Source organism: Numida meleagris, chromosome 2 (genome assembly GCF_002078875.1).
Source record: "Numida meleagris isolate 19003 breed g44 Domestic line chromosome 2, NumMel1.0, whole genome shotgun sequence".
Classification (NCBI taxonomy): Eukaryota; Metazoa; Chordata; class Aves; order Galliformes; family Numididae; genus Numida; species Numida meleagris.
Window position 1 is genome coordinate 93,363,991 of NC_034410.1, and position 25,919 is coordinate 93,389,909.

The window sequence follows — 25,919 nt, forward strand, 5'->3', positions numbered from 1 at the left end:
ATGGGATATGTTGTTAACTACAATACTATGGATACAGAATACTATGGATATGCTGAAATATACTAGAACACACTGGAAACACCACATTCCACGTATCTAGGGATTACATCATTAGATCATAAATCATTAGTAAATCAGTAACTACGTGCTGCCGAGCACTGCCAAGCAAGCTGTTTCCCAACACTTTTGTACATGTAAAACATTCCTTAGTGACTCGTTTTGCTAGGGCAAGTAACCCTATGGTAGTAAAGATTTTGATAAAGGCACCCTCAATGGCTTCCCTCATGAAGTTGTTCTAAAACTTGTAGGGCCAGTGACTTGGGTAGCCACTGTTTGCTGTCCCTGGTGAACCAGTTATTCTCTCTCTCTTCTGCCCCATTATTTTTTATTATCTCTAGCTCTGGTATGAAAAACATTTTATCCAGTAGTGGCTGAGCCACTGGGAATAAGGGGAGGATCTTAGATACTTCTGGAAGAAGTGCTGTTTTTCAAGCTTCTTCATCTGCCAATTGATTACCAATCTCTTCTCCTTAAAATCCTGCCTGATGTCCCCTGACATGTATAATAGCCACCTTTAGTGGTAGATCCACCACCTTTAATAGGTGAGTAATTAAGCTGTCATGGGCTAATGCTTTTCCTCTGCAAATTAATAACTCTTATCTTTTGGCACCATTTGACTTACACTCCTAAAAAAGAGAAATTAAAATACTTTGGCTCCTAAACCAGAACTAAATACAGAAATGTTATGGTTAAACATGGCTAGATAAGCTATAAATCTCTTATCTTCAGAAACAAGTTTTGGTTCAACTGTAACAAAACTGACCTGGTCCATTTTCCTGCAATTCCAAGGGATCACCACACTCAAGCACCTTGTTCTTCTTTCTCTCAACTAAATTATGTCTGGCCCCAGTATACAAAAGGTACTACATGAAATGGGGGAATTATGTGGAAGATGTGTTATTAAGTACTGAATCTGCTTCAGCTTCATCCTCATCCTCCAGCCATATCTTATCTCACCTGGTCCCAGTGTTGACCAAGGGGGATGGCATTTGCTGCTGTTGGAGCTGCAGCCTTAGACTGGGCATTCCTTCTGTTAATGCCCAAACCCTTTACAATTAGGATAAATATGTTCTGCCAAACAGGGTCTTCCAAAGGGAGGGCCCTCTATCTCTTCTCCCATTGCCTCTTTCTCCAGTGTTTCAATAAAAATCCTAAAGGAGATTTCTTCAACCCTCTCCTCCATGTCTTCCAACAAAGATGTATTACTCCTTATAGACTAACACAAAACACAAAAACACTGTTCTATTTGCCATTTTCGTGCTTAATCTTAATCATTTGAAAGAAAGCTCTGACCTTTTGTTTTTCAATGGCGCCAGTTGCTGACAGAAAATCTGTTCACAGGTCCTTTCAACTATTTAGCATGCAATACATTGCCCCCGCATAAACAGAATTTTAACTGTCTCATTACTCTGCATTTTCTCCTGCTCATTCTCAGGGAAAACCTAAACCTCTTCCCTGAGAGAAGGTTTGTGCTTGAGCTAATACAGCTACCAGAATCTCAGCATTTTTGTTCCTTTCTCTTCAATACACCTTTGTTTCTCCCTTCTTTATCTGACACCACTTACAATTCATCACTTTAGCTATCTTATCTGGGTCCTCTCTGCTTCCACCAACTCTTTTCACAGTTGTAAATTTATCACTGCCACTGGGTCCTAGAGCCTGCCTCAAAGGTGCCCATCGTATTTAAGTCATCTCTCTCAATCTCGCTCATCTCCCTCTCGTTGACTTCCTTCCTCCTTTAGATAGGATATTGCTTCCTAGAAATTATTTGTCCTCATTGTTTCAGTGTAATTTGGAAGGATTCAGTTTCTAACTTCCCATAATTTCCTGGGGTAGCCCAAACAATAGGGTCAATTTCTGCATAGGCTTTTTTAGCATTGAACAGCATCCTGACTAGGAGTTTTCTCTGGATCAGCCTTTTTCCGGGGTCAGTTTCTCAAATATTGTCCCCATCACTGATCACTTTCTAGCTCAGGCTGGGGAGGTTCCCATCTTGTTGCAGGATGTTCAACTCCTTTTCCCCTCAGGAGTTGCCCAGCTCCTCTTCCTTGGGGTTTTACTGGTTCAAGCACCTCTCCCCGAGGAGGCTGTAGGAACTGGGCCACCACTCTAGCCTTTGCTTTTACTTTTTCCTTGCCCTGTCTCACATCTCTGGCTCCTCTAGAACTTCAACATCATTCCCATAAGTGGTCATCTGTGGGCATCAAGGAGTTGTCACCCCCCTTGCTGAGATCTTTGCTTTTCCTTGACTTACCACCACCCTCCCCAGCTATCCTTACCTTTTTACTCCCCACAGTCCTCATTTTGACTCACCAGTGAGTTTTCTTCATGGAATCCTCAGCTCCTTCTTTACCTTCTTTTTCTCTCTTCATGGGCTTCTCAGTCTGTTGTCCCATCTGTCTCTGGGATGGTCCTGAGACCAGGCTACCTGCCTTTGGCCAATAAGATTGAAGTAGTGCAAGTCAAATCTGCATGAATTTTAATCTTTACACAGACTTGTTTAAAAGACAAACCTAGTTTACTGGATGCTGTAACAGCTTAAAAAAATGATAGCTCTTTATGAAGCTGAAGATTCAGATCTATAGGACTGAATTTGGTATTGTATAATTGGGCTATATTTATGTAATACCTACTGAGAAGCACCTGATAGTTTAGAATCAAGACATTAAACTCATTAAGGAAAACTCAATTGTTAATAAGCAGTTCAGTGCATGGCAAATTCAAAACTACCACAGAAACATAGCAGACAAAAATTCAAAAAGCTAAAAAATAATAACAGTTTAAAAAAATTGTCATGAAATATGAACACAATCACATCTTTGATTTTCCTGCCATTGACTGAGGAATAGAGATCAATAAATTAAGACGAGATCAAAGTTCTGTGGGCTTTTTTTCCCTCAGTTTTACTGAGCTCTCAGGAGTCAGTTCACCTAGACTCACTATTTTTAGCATCTGAAAGGAAACATTTTGAAAGAAATAACCAGCACTGTGTTTACTTACAAAAAAAAATAAAATAAAATAAAATCAGCACATATTCTCTGCATTGTTTTTAATTTCTGTCCAACTTTGTTTAGAAGGGTGTGGGAGTATGTGCATTTCCAAATGTGATGGAAGTACAATTTTATAATACTGACTAACTCCAGTTTTAACATACAATAATATAAGCAGATGAATTTTTTTTTTAGTAATTTGCAGCAGGTGTGTCATGTAATGAGAAGTCACCTGAATATTTAGCATATAAATTGTAGGCAACAGGTAGATAATAGAAACAGAGCCTGGATGCAAGCTTTTTGATTCAAAATAGTATTACTGAAATTAGTCAAGTAATCAACCTTACTTCTGTCCAAAAGTCAAACAGATTGGCAAGTATTTCCAGAATGAACTTCATTGTATGCTTTTTGTAGGTATTTTTAGTTCAATGTATGTTTATGCCATTTTCTACCTGTTCTACTTAAAGTTTTGGAGAGGGGGAGGGGCTGGCTAAATCTCCTTTTCCCTCATTCTGCAAAAACTTTGCTGAGGAAAAGGTATCTATGTCTTATGCAGAAAACTAATTAATATTTCAACATTGGATTATTTGAGGGAAAGAACTTCCTTATAATTGCATTATTCATTGCTCTCTTTTTATTTGCCAGACGTATTGTCATTTGAGGTTCTCAAAGTGGGAATTCCAGTGAGAAAAAGAGAATTCAGTAAAGGCACAGTAGTACTGCTCTATTAGTTACATTTACATATTTTTTCCCTTTGAAGAGTATTGAATTTATCCCTATTTTATGAAAAATCTGCTACCACTTTTAGCACATTGGTATTAAACCACTCTAAACTGGTGCCTGCCTGTCTGTGTGATTGATTTTCTTTCCAAACAGTGAAGTTATTCTCTGTGTACGCATGTGTGATTCTTTATTTATTGTTGGTTTCAGTTGTTTTGCTCTGATAAAACATGGTTCACACATTTTATATTAGAGAAGGCAATACCAAAGATGCAATTTTACTAGGATACAAGTATTTTGATTCATTTATCTGTACAGATGATTTTGGTTCTTTGTAGGCTGAATTATATGCAATAAATAGCCTGGGTATAATGATGCTTTAATTTAAATAAGTGACATTAAAAATAAGAGAGATTTGTTTACATGGACCAGATTGAATAGAGCATAGGTAGAAGAGTCAGTATAGATCTGTTCCATGAGGTTCTTTGGTCTTTTTGGAAGCAGCACAAATGTCACCTTTTTACTAACCACCTTCATTTTCTTAATGTGATTGATAGAACCTTTTACAGGAGCTTTGATTACCCCCATATCTCTAGAAAATGTCCTTATACATAGCTACTACATATTCTTATTTACCCCTCTAATAAGTTCTTAGAAGGTATTGAAGAAATTTTGAATTCCTTGTTTATTTTATTTGTTGTTTGTTTTGTTTTGAACGTTTTAATTACTCAAAATGAAAGGGTCATGGAAGGTAACTTAGGGTACCACTGAAGAATAGTGTATAACAAAACTTTTTTTCTTAAGGTGACAGTCAACAAATTTCATGCTAGTTTTCCATTTTTCAATACATTTCTCATTGGATATTTCTTAAGTGTTTATTTCTCCTATGCCTTAATGGTAGAAAAGCCTAAAAGTAGTCACTTTTTGATAGTAAGCATCATTGTTATTGCTGAGAAAAACTAGTGTTTTCTATAAAGATAGGACATCACTCAGTAGTTCCACACTGAGTAGAACCAGTAATTTAAGGAAATTAATGATAACAGAAATAAATAATTTCATACTACAAACCCATTATAAATGAAATACGTAAATTTTTTGTTATAGAATTTCCTATGATTGGAATTCAACCTATACCTTAATAAAATTACGAGATTAGTCATTAAGGTAATGACAGATATAGAATGACTTACATGATAACAGGAAACAAGTGACAAAATTCTTACTGTGCTGACTATTCCTGTCATTAATGTGATAAAGAGGCATTAAATTTATGCTCCTTCAAAGAAAAATATCTCTTGTAAAGAGGAATGTGTTACTGAAAATCAAGATATTCTTAAAGATATAAAATCCAAGACAGAAGATGGAATTTTACAAACTAATTACTATCTCAGTGACATTAAACAAAACAGAAAGATGTGTCAGTGTTTGAACTTGGTTCATAAATTTAACCCCCTTGGACAAAATATTTGGAAGAATCATCCTAATAACACCAATATTATTTACGGAATTAATGAATCACCAAAGGGAAAATCTTTAGGGGATGTGGTATGCTGGGGATGGGTGAAAGTCTTATTCAGCACATTTACAATAGGCCAAGGAAATATTCAAGTATGTAAGTACATTGAGTGGTTGTTCCCCATTCACTATAATGAGAGCATTCAAAACTGTATACTGAAAATAATCAAATGTATAGTTCCTTTAAATATGTGATATAAAACACAAAGACATCACTGCATCTGAGAAGCAAGGGCTTTTGGGACATTCTTAATCATGTGGAGATCATAAAATTTACTGACCGTTTTCTTCTGTATGTTACAGAGTGTACAAGGCAAATTTAGTACAAGACTCCAGTCCTAAAAGCTCATAGTTGTCATATCTTTAGTATTTTAGACTTAGATATTTTGTAACACTGTCCTTCAGCCTTCTTAGGTAGGAGAGTTATATTCTCTCTCATGTAACCAACAGTTTACTGCAAAGCCAGAAACCTTACTCATTGTCATACTGGCAGTATATTGCAGATCAAGTAATTACTTCACAGATACAAGGATAATTCCATATATTAAGGATTAAACTATTGGGATGAGTATTTAATTAGCTTGGACAGTATTTTATTCTATTTAAATTTACTTTGGCTTTATATGGATTCCTTTAGAGACTGGAGAGAGTGCTTCACATTATATTCTCAGTCACAAAGGAGAACAGGAAACCTGGAGTCACTTCCAGGAACTTTTTGTTACAGTTTTAGTCATATACAGCTTTATTTAGGGCTTTCTGAATCCAGATAGATTTTGTTTTATATAAACATACTAAAAGCACAATGTTATTCAGAAATCAATAGAAAAGAAACCAGTAACATAAGTATAAAATACTATGGAACTAAGCCTGAACTCAGACAAAAAGAAGCAATTGTGGTTTAAATCGATGCAATTCTGCTCGAAGACAACCTTCATAACTTCATTCAGTAGTGCTTGGGAAGGTGTAATACAAATGTAATTATGGATGCAGTCTCTCTAAATCATTATTAGTTATATGAACAATAATACTTGTACTTAGTTTATTAACCATAAAGAGCATTAAGTGAATCACAGTCATCTTGCTGATCCTGCCCACTGTAAGCAATGCATTTACTTCAGGAGATACTTCCATCTGCAGTTTTATTTGGTTTACTGGAAATTGGAGGGGTTTCTAAGCAATCATCTCCCTACCACAGTCAATTATCCAAAGAGGAAAAAAATGTTCATTTCCTCTGGAGCCTTTTTATCTGCTATCAAGATTTGCATCTGCAAGATGGATACATCTCCAACTGGAGATTACATAACTCAGTGGGATCAAATCAAACTGTGGTTTGGGAAAAAGGCTGTTGATCTCAGTCCTTTATATGAGGCAAGAGTCTGGTTTGTGGCTTTGGTAGTTCCCTGATAGAAATTAGATTCCTGGGATATAATTAATTTTCTTCTTAGGAGCTGGTATAGTGCTGTGCTTTGGATTTAGCAGGAAAATAATGTTGATAACACATCTATGTTTTAGTTGGGGCAGAGCAGTACTTACACAGAGCCAAGGACTTGCCTGCTTCTCATTCTACCCTGCCAGTGGGAAGGCTGGGAGTGCACAAGAAGCTGGAAGGGGGCAGAACAAGGACAGCTGTCCCAAACCAGCCAAAAGGATGTCCCATACCATTCGGTGTAATGCACAACAATGAAACTGGGGGAGTTGGCTGAGGGGCCTGCTGCTGCTTGGGGACTGGTTGACGGTGAGCCGTTACATTCTGCATCACTTGCTTTGTATATTCTTTTCAACTTTTCCTCCTTTTCTTTTCTATTAAACTGTCCTTAACACAACCCATGAGTTTTATTATTATTATTATTTTTTTTACAGTTCTTTTCCCCATGCCACTGAAGGGGAAGTGAGTGAATGGCTGCATGGTGCTTAGCTGCCTGCTGGACTAAACTAGAACACAAAGAAATGGAATTTTGGATACAGTTATATTTGAAGGCAGTCTGTATACATCTGAGTACCTTGCTACTGCTGTGAACTTGCAATTGATGAGGTATCTTAGCAGTAAGTTTAAAGAATGCAAATTCTGTGTATTTCATTTAAAGTGTACATTAAATTTTCCCTTCTTTTAGATTCCCTCTTTCTGATTCTTCTTGCCTGTCTTTCACCAGCTCAAAAATGGCTGAAAAAAAGTATTTAATCTGTGCCACACTGAAGGTATATATCTGTGCACATAGGACAGGTATTCGAAAGGAGACAGTTGTTAATACATATTTATAACTCCAAGTCTTGCTGATAGAATATCTTCGTTCTTCTCATAGTGTCTTTCCATGATTCATAGTGAACCTCATTCTTATGCTAAATATTAAAAGAGGATGTGAATGGCTACTCTAAGCTCTGAAGTGTGCTCAGGGAACAATTAAACTCTGCACGATTAGCAATGGAACAATCAGTGAGTGTCCCAGCACTGATCTAGACTTTGACAAGTAGCGATGTCAGTGGTTTAGCATCTGCCTACTCAAGCAATTTTCAGTGGATCAAATGACAACTTGTGCACAGTGTAGAAAGCCATGTCTCATGACTTCCTACCTTTGGAATCACTTTTGAATATCCATGACTGTGAAAGACTATGGCGGAATATGACCATCCTTGATCTAGTAAAGCATCCAACTTAGATACGTAAGACTATTTCACGATACCTTTGCTGATGCTAGTTAGTTATTCATACCTGTAGAAGTTCCAGTGATGCATTCAGGCTATTTCTGGCATAAGAACCTGCCTATTGAAAATATAACCTTAAATGTACTGGATTTCATGCTTTTTTTTTTTTTTTTTTGTGACAATAGTGTTTTTTTTTTTTCATATGTTTATTTGAACCTTAAAAAAAAATGCTACTAAAACATTAACAGCTGAAGAAGAAAGAGGAGAAAGCAATGCTTTACCTCTGAGAGCTGAAATTATGGTGCCCTAGAGCAACTTTTTTTCACCACAACTTTTATTCAACATCAGTGGTGTGATATGCCTTCTGAGGAGCAGTCTTGTTTTACTCTATGCAATTAGTTCAGTTCATGGAGAACCAAATCCACAATATTTTCACGTAATTTCTGTCTTAAGGAAAAGCAAAGGTGCCTTTGAAACAACTAATTTATTTTTGACCTACTAATAGCACAATAACTTATTATACTACATTGAATTAATGCTTTTTATTTTGGCATGTTATATCTAAATATGTTATTTTAGCAGATATTATTAACATAAAAGGAAAAGAAAGTTTTAAAGCAGAAAGGGCACCAAACCCCTGGGCAACATGATAATGAATGAAGTCCACTAACATTGGCAGCACTGCACTGCAATAGTATTTTAATACACTTAACAGGCTCAGATGAACCATACTGGAATAAGAGCAGATTCCTTCTCATATTTGTACCTACAGCAACAGCCGTTCATCAAAAGAAGCTATAATTCATGAAGTGACCAAAGAACTTTATAATTTCACAGTGTGTCAAGATGCTTATCAGCAATTAACAGAGATATAAAAAACATATATTGATGCTATGAGTATTCTTGGTAATTCAAGAAAATGCAAGAAATAATATTTCCATTAAAAGGCTAGGAAATATTCCACATTTTAACACTATACTATAAATTACAGCACCATTAAAGAGTTTCTTGTCTGTTGCAAGCAATCTATAAATGTAAAAAAAAAAAAAAAGGCATTATAGTAACACCTATCAAGAATATTCAAAACAGTGAGTGTACTGATATCAAGAGCACAGTAATGTACTTTGCAGTAACCCATAGATAATCTGGAAAGGTAAAATGTCCCTTATAGCGCAATATATTACCTGAGTGAAGGCCATTTATAGGATTGCTTTGACACTAGCTGCTATCATTCTACTTTGCTTCTAACCTGTACTGTAAATTTTTGCATTCAGGCACCAGATATAACTACACAGGTATAAGCTTATAGCTTGGAATTCTTTCTATTGACTTTCAACTTCTTCATTATTCATGAAGTAACAAAAATAGATGGTACTCATTCATTAATATCCTGAAGAATTAAACACTGTGTCTAAGACCTTTGGTATATTCCTCCTCACCATCCCTGGGCCGGTAGCCTTGCTGTGTAATGGATGGATCAATAGTCAGGCTGTGAGAGGGAACACTACTCCGTCACATACTGTGTGACAATGAGCAAAAACATTTGCTGCAGAAAGTTTTCTTCTACTTTTCTGTGGGACTTCTAGGAGATACTAGCTTACAGTATCCTGGGTTTCAACATGCTGCCTGTCTTCTCCTATTCCTCCTTAACTTATGAGGAAACATAGAATCCTAGAATGTTTGGGTTGGAAGGGACCTTTAAGATCATCTAGTTCCAACCCCCATGCTACAGGCAGGGACATCTCCCTCTAGACCAGGTCCCTCAAAGCCCCATCCAGCCTGGCCTTGGATGCTTCCAGGGAGGGGGCATCGACAACCTCCCGGGGCAACCTGTTCCAGTGTCTCCACTCCACTCCTCACAATAAAGAATTTCTTCCTGATATCTTGTCTAAATCTACTCGCCTTCAGTTAGAACAAATTTCCCCTCATCCTGTCACAACATGCCCTTATAAAAAGTCCCTCCCCTATCCTCATAGTAGAGGTGCTCCATCCCTCTGATCATCTTTGTGGCCCTCCTCTGGACCTGCTCCAACAGTTCCATGTCCTTCTTGTGTCGGGGGCCCCAGAACTGGACACAGTACTCCAGGCAGGGTCTCATGAGAGCAGGGTTGAGGGGCAGGGTCACCTCCCTCAATCTGCTGGTCACACTTCCCTTGATGCAACCCCGGATGCAGCTGGCAAATATCATTAGGAGATTCAAGCTTCTCAGTCATGAGTTTTTTGTTCTCCTATACACATTCAAAGTTGTCATCTTGAGTCTCCAAAATAAACTAAACAAGGGTCTTCCTTTCTGTTTTTATGCCTTTTTCTTCTTTAAACTTGACCGGTGTTTATATTTGCTACACAGGTCTGGGGATGAATGATATTTGCTTCCCAGAAGAGACTTCAAGTAAAGTACTTCTTTCATTTTCAAGCTCTTCTCTAAGACTTTGGTACAATTATAGATAAACAAAATTGAAGGTCACCGTATTTTGAATTCCAGCAACGAAAAACTATATGTTTTCCTTCTACAGCAAAACACTTACACTTTCTCCTTCCAAAGAAAAACCTGCAAATACTATCCAGAGGCTTTTCCTCTGTTTGTTTGCTTTACAAACTGCAAAATTTGATTAAAAATACTTTCCCACATGAAAAAAAGAAAAAAAGGAATGTTAACATTTAAACAAACAAAAAGTATTCTGATTAGCTTATTCAGGTTGGGTTAAAATTAGTGATATTGCAATGCTGTAATACATGGTTCTTAATTTTAGTTTATTTTTCTACAAAAATTTCTTTTTTGCCACTAAGCATCCAAATCTGCCCACTCTCAGAAAAAAAGAAAAAAAATGCAGACACAAATCTCAAATCTTTGGTCTAGACCAATGAAGCCATTTGGATAGGTATTTTTATGATTCTCTGCATCTGATTTAAACAGCAATATTCGACCTGGTTGGAGAAGTGTAACTCACACAGAAGATTCACATCCCCCTGCTGAAACACATCCACGCCTGCACGTTAGCGTGCAAAGAGACACCTTCTGGAAAAGGGAGGGAGGTGATAATAAATACACTCTGTTTGTGGCTGAAGGTTTTAATACCTAGAAGACTACTCAGAAGCAGTGTCTGCAAAGTCCCAGTCACACCTTATGAGATGCCACTCAGTGAGCAGCGATTCTGGACGTGGCTCATTTGTCTGCAGCTGCAAGTAGCTTTCCTCCACTGGCAGCTACCAATCCATAGCTTAGCTTTCTTACTCGGCATTAGAACATTCTGCATGTTAGCCTGCGCTCTGTTCCTGATCAAAGTTTTACCTTTCTGAAGTTGAGGCCGCATCAGTTGCAATGCAGTGCATTCGGGAGATGAGGATTTCCAACTCAAGTGTTTCTAATTATAATTCTTTCTCTGATTTATGTGCCTCTCCCCTTCATCCTCTCCACCACAAGCACACATGGGTATAAAAGTAGAAAGCCACACAACCTAGAGATTTCATTAATAATTGATGCGTTAGAAACATCTTAAAGGAATGATTAACTCCCCAGGTTTTGCATTTATGATCTGAGAACATGCTCTATATATCTCTTGAGGGTTCTGGAAGAGAATCCAAAATTGCCTCCAAACACAGATCTGTGGATCAGCATCACACGCGCACCATTGTGAACATAGTGCCGGATATGCATATACAGTGTCTAATATCTGCTGGATGGCAAAGGCTGGGGCTCTTGCAGATAGACAGCTTCTTAATTCACCTTTAGGTCAAACGCAAACAGATTAGTCACGTTTTATAGTTAACCACCGATGAACTTTGCCTGAGAGAGGGTTCAATTAGGTTCTTCAAAGCTATAATATACACTTATCTTGCTTTTTTTGTCCAGAAGAAGTTGCAGAAGGACTGTCCTGGTGGTTAATGATAAGAGATAATACGCCAGCAAAGGAATTTATGTTCAAGCTGATGTCCGCAAGCAGAAGCAAGCAATACGACTTGGACTCTCAGTCAGCATTTTCAGGCTGAGCTGAGGACAAACTACAGGCTTATTTTATAAATATTAGCCAAAGATAAAATGTCACGGGCACACACTGCCCTTTGGAAAATTAACATTGATCACCTCTTTCCAGGGGAACTTGTCTTCTTTGTAAAAAACATCCTACATGTAGTAAATAAAATTAAAAAATCTTAATTTGATTACCTTCCAAAGGATGGTATTCACCATAAAGGCAATACTGACAGTAAATCTCTCCAAGAGGGAGGGGAAAAAACAGTAAAGGGTATGAGAATTCAATGAATGTATCTTAACAAAAGCCTAGAGGATGCCACGAAACAGCTCTTTGTTCACATTGTATCCATCAAGTGGCATTTAAATGACAGGAAGCTGTTCTCTCTGAGGCTCTTCCGCTTTCTTTCATAGCGGCATTTGAAACGCATCATCGCTCAAGATCAGTGCTGTAGATATATGCGCCCAGGGCTTAGCATCCCAGCTATTTGGGCTTCGCCCGAGCCACGACTTCAGGAGAAAGAATAGTGCACACAAGGAAAGTGCAGGTTTTCCAAAGGTGCATCAGCTCATTAGCTTCTATTTGTTCTTACAGATTTATTGACATCTAAAAATGTCAAGCAATGATATAATTGCAGATTTTAGATGTTGAATACATATTGCAATTATTCCCTGTGCCTACAGTGTCTTCCAAGCTCTGTTTTGTCACAGAAGATATCTGCTTCTCACTTTCTCTTTTTTCCTGTAAGCGATCATAAAGAACAAATACAAACAGAGGACTGATGGAGAAGAACTGTGCAGCTGTAACCTGTGTGAACACATCTGCGAAATGAAGGCAGAATGAGCGTGAGAACAAAGCTGCTATGGGCTTTTCTTTCCTTAGAAAACTGCTATTTGAACTGGATGTGTGTAAGCCAGGAAGTAGCACATATGGGCGGAGATCCCACTTGTGTTTCAGTGACAGTCAGGATGCTACGGTGCTCTTTGGGTCACAAGAATCTGTCTTGGGGCCTAATTTGAGCTTTGGAGCGAAGTAATATCCAAACACGTGGCTATGGCATCTACACCACAATTGTGGTTAGTTCTGCACGACTTTGGTCCTGTCAGCATTTCTGCTTAGCTTTGGCAACCCAAGTTCATCTCTGTTACCTCCTCTGAAAGAAATCGTCCGTGACAGTTTTTCAGCCGCAGGAATTAGCAGTGAAGGTGCCCCCCTTTGGCTGCTGTTGAACACTGGCTGGACATGCAGATGGTCTGCTCAGTGACCTGGGCCAGAACCCCTGCTTTGTGAAGTGGGATTCTAAAAGCAGATTATGACAAGCAGTGCAAGCAAAGAGCCACCACCCTGCAGTTGCTGGAGTTTCGAGGTTCTCACAGTCTGGAGGGGAACAGATGCTGCCGGGAAGCTCAAATCTGTACTGCCTGGTTCACATGAAAACCCTGTAATTTCCTGCAGTTTGTTCTGCGCTGTTCAGGTAGTAATACCAATAACAATTATACCAGAAATGTCAGCGCTCTCTGTCAAACAGGCTTTTCCTGGAAAAGCCTAATATTTCTGAATGGAAGTTCTTTCTTCTTTTTTCTCCTAGGAATTGAAATAAACAACACACATCCCTGCTGACGAGAGCCGTGAAACCTCCAAGTTCCATAGCCAATACTGAAAAAAGAGCTTTATTTCTGACTCAGTCTTCAGCTGATATAAAGTAGTGAATCCACAGACTTCAGTGCGCTATGTTTACTTGCTCTGCTTACTTATCCGAGCTGAAAAATCAATTGTGGTTAAGCAGCCAGTAAAACAAATAATTGTTCTCTCACATGCAGCATATTTGACAGTCAGCAGTGCTGGACAGCATCAAACACATCAACAGCGTTGGTAAATGCAAAACAGATCCGTGATTTGGACAAGAACACAAGGCTGTGAGCTCACAGGTTTGTCACCTTGCACTGTGCTGACATGAGGAATGCTGGCTATTGCAAGACGAGGAAGAAAAAACAAAGCATTGCTGGTGACAAAGTGTGATCTTAGAAAGTTGTATTTGAAACCTACTGAAAGCAGAGATTTATGTGTAGTATTAAAATCTAGAGTGTTTGTGTTCTCTCTCGTTGGTTAGATACTAGCACAGAGCCAAACCGTTTAGCAGAAAACCAGAGTTCATCTCATAGACTCTGTATTGAGTGAATTTTCTAGGCTCTGATGAACCTCTTGACTTCCAAGACCCATCCTCTTTCCTCACTTGTCCTTTCCTTACCAAGACAGGGAAGCTATTACAATGAAGGTGTAGTGTGCTCTGGCTACATCTACAACCTAAACCGAAACAGAGCTCATGTGCACTACAGAAGCAAATAACCATAATCGGAAACACTGCTGTATTTTGACATGAGTATAATATGTAAAATATGTAAATGAATGTTTATGGTCTTTTTTTTTATTACCAACTCTACAATGTCTTCAAAACGGTTAAGCTGAATACAGCTATTTTAGCTGTCCATTATTGAGAATAAGCTTTCTTTTTAGTGCATGAGAGTTGTACATAACACAGCAGATACTACATTAGAAGTTCAATAGATAGCTCAAATAGCCTAGAAATATATGTGCTGTCTAAAATGTATTTCTACTTTTATAGGCAGTGCTGGTTTTGACAGTGTCAAATTTTGTATGAGAAAAGGCCTTTACAGACACTTGGAAGTAACAAATATTTTGAGGAGAAGTGAGAAAGAAACGACTTAAAAGGCTCCTTTATGATCCTTTATGCTTTCTTGTGTTGAAATCATTTTAACTTCTTTTTTTTTTTTTACCACTTCCTTTAGGCAAAGCTGAATACAGAAGGAAGCTGTAAAAAATCAGATCTTGTAGAAGAAAATAAACCATTTATTTCTCTGCTTTTAAGCCCAGGGTTACTTTTCATATAGCTTCTGTTCTTTACCTCAAGATGAACATAGCTTGTTTATTCAAATAATAAATTTTTATTTCTTTAGTCGTAGTTTACTAATGCAAATAATTTTAAAGCAATGCCTTTCAAATCTGTTTACACTGGTCTAATTGGTTTCACATATGGAAATACATATTTGTAGAGATTGTTTTGAAATTAGTAATCTATTTTTTTTAAGATCTACGTATACTGAAAACAGTACATGTAATAAAATACAGATTTTTTTTCAACCCGAGCTGTCATGAAAAAAAAACCACAATTTCTGTGTACATACAGTTTTGATCTGTCCTGTGTCTAATTAATTAGAGTTCCTGACATTGTTTGAATAGAGATGGTTATAGATCCACTATGCTTTTTCACAACATCAATACAAAAGGCAAAGCAATAATTCCACTCTATTTTTATGCACTGATAAAGCATCTATAATGTGTAAAAGCAATGCTAAAAGTGGCAGGTATTCATCATAACTTCAATATTCAGCTGCTATTTTCTTCTCCACCTCCTGGTGTTGGATCTGATCCTACATTTGTTGAAATCAATAGGAGAATTTTTACTAACTTCAATAAGCAAGAGTAGGATTATGGTAAGCAGGGTGACTTAAGTAGTTTAGAAAAATAGCTTTGTATATCCCCAGTGGAAAAAAAAAAAAGCACTTTGATTCTGTTCAGTGCCCAGTGACTAGATTATTTTATTAAAAATGTGTTTGTTTGTTTGTTTGGTTTTTTTTGCCAAAAACAGATCAGCTGTAGTTGTTGCCAGGAAGGTATTTGGTTTTCCTAAATACAAGGGCTGCTCTGAAAGTAATGCCTCCTATTTTATTATGTTGGCCTACAGTGTCAGAGGTGAATGTTGGTGGTATGACAGTAGAAGTTGAACCTTCCCATGAATACTCCATTACATTTTGTTGCTGTGTGACAGATGGCAGCAGAGGCAGTCAGATAAAATGGCACATTGCTGATCTTGGCTGGACTGCCCTACCACACCCACCACAGTTAGGATTTGGCGTCTTCAGATTTCCATCTGTTCAGGCTGATGAAAGACTGCATAGGCAACATTTTCCTAGCAACAATGCCATCACAGCAGCTGTGAAACAGTGGGCCTTGTCTACTCATGCAGATTTTTAGGAGCACAGCATGAAGGCTCCTGTTCATCACTGGAGATAATGTATACTTAATGATGGTGACTGTGATGAAAAGTAGTGTTTTGTAGCTGAGAATTTGTTTGATCAAATAGTGTTGTTGTGCTCTTTGTATCTGTTGTAGTTCCCAGAGAAATAAATAGGAGGCATTACTTTGTAGATATACAAAAAAAAATATCTAAGTAGATTTAAGAAAAAATGAAAGGAACTTTCAGTTCTATAAGTGTCTCTTCAAGTAAGAAACAGAATCAACTAATCTATTAATTTCCATTTACATAAGAAAGTAAATGGTCTGCTTCCTATGGCACTCACGAAGACCGACTGCATGTATCTGGTATCCTTGCTCAGTGTTGAGGATACAGGTAGCTAGAGGTCAGCTACTTATTTTTAGGAAAGGATAGTTCTTATTTTCAAAACTTTTTTCAACTTGATACAAAATGGAGGAAATGCTGATATTAGAAATATTTTTTTCCAAAGGGGATATTTTTCTGTCCAACTTTCCAACTAGGATCAAACACTAACTCACAGAATTCTGTAAATCACAAATTCTTCTTAACCTTGGCCAAGTATCTACTCAGGAAATAGCAGTGAATATATCGAAGGCCCTTGAGAAACAATGTGTCCAACTACTTAGGAGGGAGTAAACAAATTTATTCAAACTAACAATAAAATAACATTTCAGATTCAAAATAATTTATGTTAATGGCTTATTTATAATGAATTTATATTTTATAAATGGAAAGCCTGACACACAGGAAAACTGTAACAGGACAATAATCTGATGGAATGAACTCTTGTCTTAAAAACAGGAAATTTAATGAATAAGATTTTTTGAACTAATGTCCAGAAATGGATATGAAAGTTCTAATTACACACATGGATTATGCAGAGATAGGTTGATTTTTCAAAAATGCCATCTACTCTCAAAGGTATTTTTCAGATCCCGTACTGATAATGAAATATCATTTGGCTCATCATATTTTTCTGGCGAGAAAAATTGTAATTATATAAATAAGAGGCTTATACTGTTTGTTTTTTAGCTTTTCAGTTATTAATTGCAGCAAACCACACTTTACTCATTTCTAAAATGAACTAAAATGCTCATATTAAAAGCAATATGTTTATGTTTTCTACAAAAATAATTATGACAGGCTGCTCTGTTGTACAGCTACAAAATATTAAGCAGATATTGTTGGAGAAAATTATCCCCTTTACAATGTATTCTTCTTTTCATTGAGGGAAGATATGAACTCAAAACAGAAAGCTTTTTTTTTTTTTTTTTAAAGAAAAAAGTAAAATACTTTACAATGTTTATATCAGAAGCTCAGTTTATGCTTCCTACTAAAAAAAATGACCCCCTTAGGAGTCACCAAGTTTCAACATCCCTGACAAAGGCAGGGACATTTACCACTAGACCACACTGCTCAAAGCTCCCTCCAATCTGGCCTTAAGCACTTCCAGGGATGGGAACTCAAAGCTTCTCTTATCAGCCTGTTCCAGTGCCTCACCACCCTCACAGTGGAGAATTTCTTCCTAATGTCTAATCTAAATGTCTTTTAGATTAGTGTGAAACTGTTATCCCTTGTCCTAGCACTAAATTCCCTGATGAAGAGTCCCTCCCCATCTTTTTTCTAGTCTTCCTTTAGGTAGTGGGAAGCCACTTTAAGGTCTCCCCAGAGTCTTCTCTTCTCTAGACTGAACAACCCAAACTCTCTCAGCCTGTTGTCATAGGAGAGGTGCTCCAGCCCTCTAATCATCTTTGTGACCCTCCTGTGGACCTACTCCAACACTATCTTGTCTTTCTCATACTGGAGACTCAGAGCTGGATGTGATACTCAAAGGAAGTTGTCATGAAGGGAAAGATGTAGAATCACCTCCCTCAACCTGCTGGATACACTTCTTTAGTTGCAGTCCAGGATACAATTGGTTTTCTGGGCTGCAAGTGCACATTGCTGGCTCATGTTCAGTTTTTCATCTGAAGGACTAAAGGGTCCTTCTCCACATGGTTGCTCTCTATCCACTCATTGCCCAGCCTCTATTCATTATTGGGATTGTCCTGACCCATGTGCGAGACCTTGCATTTGGCCTTGTTAAACTCAATGAACTTCACAGCCAGAACAGAGCTTGCCAGCTGCTATTCATCTCCCTTTGTGTGACTTGCTTTCCTTATAAGAATGAATATACTGGTATAGATCTTACTTAACAGCAGTGAAATGCTTCTTTTCTTTGGCTCAAAATTTTTGTATTTTCATAATAAATAGATTTAGTATTTTTTTTATTGTTCTTGTTGCTGTTGCTGGGTTGTTTTTTTTATTTGCATCACTCTTTATGTGGGGCTGGCCCTGATCCTATCCAGATCTGTCTATGTACTGTCCTTGGTATTTTCTTTTAGTTGCATTAGCTTTGAATAAATTACTTGAAGTGTGTGAAGCTGCTGGCAGTACTGCGCTCCATGGGAAATGTGTTGATTCAGGTGGGCCAGACACAGGAATTGGCTGATAGGCATAGCTGGAGGCAGTACACACCAACAATTTAAGATCCCACTCCCAAAGCCACTTGGAAAGTATCAGAGTAGGAATTAATTTAAGGCAGCGTTGTGTTTACCTGAGGCTGAGACTACATCAATCATCTGTTAGAAGATCTTTAATGCTGTAATTATAAATTGCCTCTTTTTCAGTCTTTAGGGTTGTGGATGTCATTATGGTCAGCTCAGAGAACAGGCAATTTATTAGTTCAGATGTAGTCACACTTTCTGCATACTAACACAGAAATGAATAACAAGAAAAAATTATTTGCAAGATTATTACTCCATATAACTTTGCAATAAAGCATTTGATTTGCTCTCTTCCTGGTACATGTCTTGCTGCACCACTCCTACTTGTCAGTAAGAATAACTGCTTTTAGAACATAATGGCATGCAAAAGGGAAGGTTAAATACTCCTACTATCACTGGCTGGAATGATACTGCAGTATTGTTAGGACTTCTTTACCAGTAATTCTGAGACTAATAAGGTCTAATCCCAGCAGCACTTACAGAAGTGGAACTTCTTAATATTACATGGGCTACTCCAAAAGTAATGCCTCCTGTTTTTCACCAGGAATGCAAATTTTTATGAGCATGGCATGCAGGCTCTTGTTCATTGCTGGTGAAAATGCATAGCTAATGGTGTTGACTATGCTGAAATACAGTGTTTTGTAGCTGAGAATTTGCTCTATCAAATAGTGTTACTGTGCTCTTTGTGTAGTTTCCATGGAAATAAATAAGAGGCACTACTTTCAGAGTGACCTATGTATATAACTACATATTGGATTTGGAGCCAATGTTTATTTTTACAGAAATACCAGTGCCAAAAATATTTCCTTTTGCAAAATCTTGTTTCACAAACAGAAAACACTATGAAGTTGGATACTAGGCAACTTTATTTTGCATGGGCATGGGATGGGTCATGCGTCTTCTAATGTGATCTGGAAAAATCCATAATTTATGAAAACAATTTGTTTTGGAAACATTGGATTCTGAAGTCTCATTTATGGTAGAATAGTGCATTCTCTACTCTAGATTCTTTCTCATCTAATTTCATAGAATAATTCAGGAAGAAGGAGAGCTTGTTAATTCTAGGTTTCCTCAAGTTTCTTCACATGTCCTAAATCTGTTGTCTTCATTTTTTAATTGTACTAGAAGTTTTCTTTTGCTCTTTCCAACCTTACATTTCTAATGAGGTGGACATTCACCCCACAGCTTTGTCTTCTGTTCCCCATATACCTGCTACTAATTCATCTGTCTTTTCTTGTTCTGCTGGCTGGCATGTGCCATACTAGCTGGTCAGAATTCCATACAGACGATTAGACCTATGAAAGGCTTCTACTTATGGGTTGTGAAGGAAATCCAGCAGCCTCAGCCTGGATGAGGGTTCTCTGCTTCTTTCAGAGGAAGGAGCAATGCCCTTCTTCTGGCAGTTGCAACATCTTTTAATGTCAGTGATCTCCATGATTTTTTTAAGCTCCATTGAAATTATCCATAAATTCAAAACCTATTTTGGTTATGAGAGACTGATGTATTGACATAAATTTGCTTAATATTTGTTTCAGTAGAAAATCAAGCTAATTTTATTTGTTTGATTATTGCACATACGCTTATTAGTTTAGGCTTCCTATTGAGAAAATGATGATACTATTCTGGACCTAATTGCTTAGTTGATTCAAGACTGTAGGAGACAGCAAGTTAAATCTTAACATGAAAATTGGCTTGAGGCTTTAGAATCCAACCAAGTAATAAATTACAAGCTCTATTTGTAGGGTATTTTTTTTAATATAAACGTGTAGAGATTTTTTTTCAAAGCCTTATCCATGAGAGATGCTTGTTCTACAAGTTATCCTTTTAAAATATTTTTCTTGCCAATTAAATGTGAAGGAAACTGAAAACAGCAGAAGAGGAGGAACCATAGTGATAAGCAATATAGTATCCCTACTCCCATTTTCGCACGCACCATTCTCATCCCTATGCTGGCATGTGGCAGTCCTGTACTGCATCACTGAGAAACAAATCTTTATCAAAAGACAATTGGTTGAATCTGAAGATATATATATTTTTTTGCAATATCCTTCCAACTGATCAGTTAAATGCAGTGTAATGGATACACCTTAAGATCTACCTTTAAATGTTGACAGAAGAAGCACTAACCACTAAATCTATCACCAAGAATTTCAGAACAGCCCAAGATAAGCATACTGATGATGAGTGACATAAAAGATAAACATTAATTTATAAATAATTTCCAGAAAAAAAGTTATCTGGAAAGAAAACCTGGAATGTTATAAATCCTAGAATGCTATAAATTACATAAGTACATAAAAAAAAGTTTTGATAAATTTAGAGCTAACATGGAAATTCAACTCTGCCTTGGCCTTGGAGGAGTTAGAGTGTAGATATTTTCTGACTATTACCCCAGTGCAAAGAACAATTCTGAAATTTGTTTTCTGCCTGTGAAGAGGTAATGCCCCTGAATTTTAATTCTATGTGATCAATAACTCACTATTTTTCAGCATTCTTTTATGTTTTTCAGACCAAACTTAAAATCCTTCTGATCTCTGACCATATGGAACAAATAAAAATTTTGTAATAACTAGTATTATCATTTTCTATAGCCTTATGTTTACAGATTCAGCGATTTTGGAGCTCTTTTCTTCTATATACTAGCAGATAGCAGTGAAATCTAGAAGCAGTCTTATGTTTGCTTTCTAAGTATTGGAATATTTTATATTTTCCACCTTTTTCCTCTCTAGAACTAATATTTGTATGTACACATACATACCTAAAAATATTGCTTGTTGTTGCATGGCTACTAATATCTAAGAGAGATATATAAGCTGAGTCCTCTTTAAATTGTTTGTGCAGCAAGTTGTCAGTCTGAATACAAGGAACTCAAAGGAAAGTTAATGTAGCCAAGAAACTTGAGTGAACCTTGCAGATAGAATCCAAGGTGAATGGAAACTTTACGCTGTGTCTGGACTGAGTACTCAAAGTAATCACGTTACAGGTTGTTTTTTTTTTTTCCCAAGGATTTTCCATTATGATGGTGAGTTAGAGAAAAGGAGTAATGCAATAAGTCATCTGTAGAATAACATTTTAAAAGCTGACTCAGACTCTACTGGTGATGTAATCTTCCTCATTTTGGTTAATATTCCTATCTCACTAAGAAATCCTGTGTGTGCATTTACATGTTTTTCTGTTGTCTGCTGTTGTTATTGTTTGGTTGGTTTGGTCTTTTTACATAAATATACTTCATCAGAGCTCTGTTTTTCTGGACTAAGAAAATCTTGTTGCAAGCCAAGTTTTTGAACATCTAAACTCTGAATTCACACAGCTTAACTTTTACACTCGTGCAGGCAATGCACTTGATTTAAAAATCAATAATTTCAAACTTTTGTAACATGGATGCTTAAGAATAATGTGCTTGTACTTTTGTAATAATATCTTATTGTTAGAAGTAATGTGACTGGAAACAAGGAGATAAATTTTTGAATAAATGCTATGACATCTTCATGAAATAGCTTCAAATCAATTGATAACTGAAATAATAATTTTTAGGTATTGCAGAGTAGTTTTTGCTTTAAGAAAACGATGTTCTGCCTTAAGCCTTTCTGAATACAAGAATCATAAGGACAGAAGGATGCTGGGAAAAGAGCAGTCTGGTTGACAAGCAGAGAAAAGAAAATGGGAATCATTTAAGGTTTTAGCCTGTACTATCAGACAGGTGAAGTAGATTTCTAGTGAGAAATAAGTCAATGATTTACTAATATGTTAGTGAGAGCCAGGGGAAAATAGATCCCTTGCTATCTTGGCTGTGTGGCCAGAGGTTGTTCCTATGCTCACGTTAGTGTTACAAGAAATTACCTAAGACAAGGGAGTGTCTGTTTCATTTCACTTCAGCTAGTAGGGGTGAAACAAACTTGAGTTTCCCAAGTTTAGAGTTTGCGGATTAATGATAAGGAATTGTTCAACTATGCTGGTAGCATGCAGCATGTCTCAAACCTTCAACACCTTGGCATTTGTGGTAAAATAGGAATTGAGCTCATTTCTGAGAAAAGAGCTTAGATTTCTCCGTGCTTCCTAGTCTAAAAAAGATGGTGATGAAACTCTCCCCTTGCCAATTCAATATTTCAAGATTCATAAAATATCCTAAGTTGTAATAGTCATTTTCTGGTGACAAACTCCTACATTTTTTGCTACTTCCTGGATGAAATTGTCTGGATGGTTACACTCAAAGAGTTGTGGTCAACACATAAATGTCCAGGTGGAGACCAGTGGTGCCCTCAGGAGTGTGTGATGGGGCTGGTACTATTTAGTCTCTTTTTCAATGACATGACAGTGGGATTGAATGCACCCTCAGCAAGTTTCCAGATGATACCAAGCTGAGTGATATGGTCAATATGCTGGAGGGAAGGCATTCCATCAAGAGTGACTTTGACAGGCTTGAGAGGTGGACCCGTGTGAACATTACAAATAAGGCCAAGTGCAAAGTCTCACACATGGGTCACTGGGGCAATCTCAAGCACAAATATAGGCTGGGTGACTTGTGAATAGAGAGCAGCCTTGTGGAGAAAGACTTGAGGGTGTTGGCAGATGAAAAGTTGAACATGAGCTGGTAATGTGCACTTGCAGCCCAGGAAACCAGTGGTATCCTGGGCTGCTTTTAACAAAGTGTGTCCAGCAGGTTGAGGGAGGTAATTCTTCCCCTCTATTCTGCTCTTGTGAGACTCCATCTGGAGAACAGCATTCATCTCTGGAACCCCCAACATAAAGCCACAGATCCATTAGAACAGGTCCAGAGGAAGGACACAAAGATGTTTAGAGGTCTGGAGCAGCTTTCCTATGAAGACAGGCTGAGAAAGTTGGGATTGCTCAGGCTAGAGAATACAAGGCTTTGGGGAGACGCTGAAGTGGCCTCCAGTACTTAAGAGGGTCTACAAAAAAGACAGGGAGGGACTCTTGTAATGCCAAAGCACCAGCACTTCTGTATAAGGTTTACCAATCCCAAAGGTAGTTAATATTCATCAGTTTAATAAGAAAGTACTCAGGTTACTGGGGGTGGATGGCCAGTAGAGTCTCTGCCAAGTTCTTGGTACTGGTGGCTGCCAACTGGTATAGCATCCACCCAGGGATTACCCCATCAGATGGTGACAGGACACCAAGATGCCTACACAACCCCTTAGTTCCATGGCCACATATATTTAACAGCAGGAGACAATAAAGCATTATGTAATATATAATATATATTACATAATAAAGCAATAAATATATAAAACATATCAAGATAAGCAAGGTCATTCACAGAAAGGAAAGAGATTTATTTACAGCTACAGAGCAGTTTCTCACAAGCAAGTTTCACACAAACAAGTTTCTTCTGGATACATGCAGAAGCTAGAGGCAGGAGGCAGTTTAATTGAATTCCCAAGCTAACACAAGCCCTTTCTCACAGGAAAGTCGCCTGTTGAAGCTGTGATTGGTATTTTCCTACACAACTCTTTATCAGAGAGTTTAGTGCTAGGACATGGGATAACAGTTTCATACTAATCTAAAAGACATTTAGATTAGACATTAGGAAGAAATTCTCCACTGTGAGGGTGGTGAGGCACTGGAACAAGCTGCTAAGAGAAGCTGTGGGTTCCCATCCCTGGAAGTGCTCAAGGCCAGGTTGGAAGGGGCTTTGAGCAACATGGCCTAAAGGCAAATGTCCCTGCCTTTGTCACGGATGTTGAAACTTGGTGATGCCTCAGGTCTCTTCCAACACAAACAATTCTGTAGTTCTATGAATTACTTGCCAAAGTAGCATTTAGACATGAAAAATTGACTTTTTAAGAACTTTTCTGGAAGTAGACAAAAATATATGAACAGAATTTCCTGGCAGCTTTTGTCTTTGAAATTATTAAATATTATTTTTCAGCTCTATGCTCATACCAAGCACTTCCAAATAAGCAATTTCCCAGCAACTGCACTACCTACTCATGAAACATCCCTCTTCCTTTGTAGAGTTGTACAAAGAAGTTTACTATCACCAATCTCTTCTTTCACGTATGAAAATATACCTCAACTAGCAAGTGTTGTAATGTGAGCTGTCTGGATGAGGACCTATTCCTGGCTTAAGCAGATTTTTCACAATCTGTCCAGGCCATCCTCCCACTGACAGGTTGGAGGACAGCTTTGTATTGTTTTTTTTTTTTTTTTTTTGCTATTCTGAGAGAAAAATAGCTAGTAAAACTCTGGCAGAAATTACCTTTTGTATTTATTTTCTCCTGTACTTATACTGTAATTTAACTTCTGCTATTGTTGGGCTGAACTTCCTTAACAGCCTGGAGAGCATCCAGGTTTCATACTCATAGATCAACCTCACTGATGATCTTAAATGTAATAAAAGCCAATCACTTGAACTAAATAATGACTCGTTATGGTTTCTTGTCATATAAATCTCTTCCAAAAACCTTTTATAAAATCATCTATTCCCATTATTGCATAAAAATAACTTATAGATATGTAATGTGGAAATGATGCTTTTTTCAGTGTTAGAATGCTTAAGTTGCATTAACCTTTTTAAAAATGCTAGTTTTGAAATGTTTACATCTCCAGTTGATTTGAAACATAATTATAGTTAACACTTTAGATCAGTTGAATTCTGATTATATGTGTCCTGTGGAAATACAGAAATCGAAAGCTTTTGTGTAAAATCTGGATTTTAGGGGACAAATGTAAAAATCATATTGATTTTATTGTAGAAATTCAATTGTTCAAATATTTCAAAACTGTAGAAAATCCATTACTGACAGTTTTGGCTTGTTTTCTTTTGAGGAGGGAGGAAAACTAAAGCAAAGTGGAACAGTGTGAAATTTAAAATTGTGTAGCAATATATTGTCTTGACATCATTCTTAAAACATTCAATTCTCTCTCTCTCTTTTTTTTTTCATCATGGTAATTCATCTGCAGGAGAATGAAGGCTGATAATTTTGATCTTGTTGAATATATTGCTCAGCCTACAGAAAATCCACATGCATAACAAGATTTTTTTTTACCTACTCCCTGTTTAGAAAACTATGCACTTCAGAATCCACCAGGGAAAGTTGAAGTTGTTAAATATGATAGCAGGTGTTGTGATACAGTTCAGAACTGAGCTCCAGGAGGGATATATTTAGTATATGTGTGTCTACACACAGAAGGGATTAAGCTGTATTCGGTGCCATCTTATTCATCCCTGTCTTTGCTCAGAGACTGCAGGAGACACAGAGGAGTAATGAGAATCCACTAAGGCTGGCCTCATCTGTTTCTTTGCACAGTGGGTATTCAAAGCCTACATACCATAGGCTTTTATCCAGTGGGGAAAAAAAAATGTTTATTGGTATTTCCGTGGCTGATAATTGGCAGTTATATAAGAACAGCTTCTGCAGTCTAAGCCCAAAATTTTCCAGCA

General features: G+C 37.4%; 3 long non-coding RNA genes across 3 annotated transcripts in view; 2 read left to right on the forward strand and 1 right to left on the reverse strand.

The window, feature by feature from the left end:
* LOC110394201 overlaps positions 1-13,129 on the reverse strand; it is a 34,479-nt gene extending 21,350 nt beyond the window's left edge. The window contains exons 1-2 of the long non-coding RNA XR_002435443.1: positions 13,042-13,129; positions 2,374-2,492 (exon numbers count right to left, since the gene is read on the reverse strand). This is a non-coding gene — a long non-coding RNA (uncharacterized LOC110394201). The remainder of the gene's footprint in view (positions 1-2,373; positions 2,493-13,041) is intronic.
* Positions 2,490-7,552, forward strand: LOC110394202. Its single transcript, XR_002435444.1, has 3 exons — positions 2,490-3,460; positions 6,861-7,020; positions 7,146-7,552. It is a non-coding gene; the product is annotated as an uncharacterized LOC110394202 (long non-coding RNA).
* On the forward strand, positions 13,245-13,609 carry LOC110394198. Its single transcript, XR_002435440.1, has 2 exons — positions 13,245-13,367; positions 13,482-13,609. It is a non-coding gene; the product is annotated as an uncharacterized LOC110394198 (long non-coding RNA).